Source organism: Marmota marmota, unplaced genomic scaffold (genome assembly GCF_001458135.2).
Source record: "Marmota marmota marmota unplaced genomic scaffold, marMar, whole genome shotgun sequence".
NCBI classification, from domain to species: domain Eukaryota; kingdom Metazoa; phylum Chordata; class Mammalia; order Rodentia; family Sciuridae; genus Marmota; species Marmota marmota.
The window spans coordinates 4,032,892-4,034,444 of record NW_026000068.1 but is presented as its reverse complement, the minus strand read 5'-3'; positions in this window follow the sequence as shown (position 1 = coordinate 4,034,444).

Genomic DNA, 1,553 nt, shown 5'->3' with positions numbered 1-1,553 from the left:
AATGTAAATTGTTAAGAAAATTGTTTTCTTTTAGTGCCTTCTGTAATGTTACATAATTTTTTCTTTAGCCATTATTGCCAGAATTCCTATCTTCATCCCAGTGCTGGTGAAGTCAAAGATAAAACCAATCTACAGCTTCTACAATAGCCATCACTGAACTGCTTGCAGAACTTGCCTGGACACATTGTGAGCTCACCTGTATGCATTGTGAACTATCTGTTGGTGCAGCGACTTGTGGTAGTGTTGGGGTATTTTTGCTGATGATGTCACTGGTGGTACAATTTTTCCAAAAGGAGCCATCAATTGGCTTGGTGTATCTTCCTCCCTTCTGCTTGTCATGATCGTCCAGCTAAAATTTTGGGGCCAACAGAGGTGAGGCAAAGAACCTCACCCCACCCCCGCTGGTACAAAGACCTCTCCACAGGTGTGGCTGTATACTGGACCGGTAGTCAGTGACGGGTAAGATCCAATTGCAATGGTACCAACCTAAGGACCATATGTACTATTGGACAACCTAAGGCAGGCACGGTCCCTAAGCTACATGCTTGTTGTTTAAACAGAGAGGGGGAGATGTTGAGAGCCACAGCCGAAGGGGCCCCAGCAAACTTCCAGCTGCCAGCAAACTTCCAGCTGCCGGCTGATGATTGGCTCACAGCGGCCCCAGCAACATCTAGCTGATTGGCTCCTCGGCCCCAGCAACATCTAGCTGATTGGCTCCTCTGCGGTGATGCTCATTGGGCTGTTTCCCTGCCCTTTCAGACCACGGAGCTGCTCATTGGGGGACTTTTTTGGCTCCGCCCACGTGACCCAGCCAATCGGCCTCAAGAGCAGGAGGATTGTGGGAGGTGGAGAGAGGCTTGTGTGGGAGAGAGAGGCTTGTGGAAAGCCGGTGGTGGCAGTTGAGGCTCTGAGGATTTTTCCTGAGAGGCTGTTTTGTTTGGCGTGTGTGGTTCTAAAAATAAAGTTAGTTTCTTTTGACAAGTGGCTTCTGATTGTGCCCAGCCAGACTGCGGCAACCAATGATGCTGAACACCTTTTCATGTGCTTTTTTGGACATTTGTAGGTCTTATCTAAAGTAATATCTCCTTGAATCTTTTGCCCATCTTTTGGGTTGTTTGTTATCTATGGTCAAGTTTGAAGTGTTTTTTTTTAATATTCTGAACACTACGTCCTCATCATATACATGAAATATAAATATCGTGGACCATTCTTCACATTCATTTCCCCCCTTTCAAAATGTCCTGTGCTGTTTTTGATTTTGATGAAGCCTGATCTAAGTTTTCTTTTGTTCTTCTTCCTTCCAGTGTCATATCTGAGAATCCATTGCCAAGTCCATGGTTTTGGAGATCCACCTCCATCTTTCCCTATAGTGGTTTTATAGTTTTAGCATTCACACTCATGATGTGAGAGAGGGTCTTTCTTCATTCCTCTGCATGTGGATGTCTATTGTCCCAGCACCACTAATTGGCTACTATTCCCATCCAGTGCTGCTGGCTCCCTTTTGAAAATCAGTTAGCCACAAACAGATGGGGTTATTTCTTGATTCCCAGTCC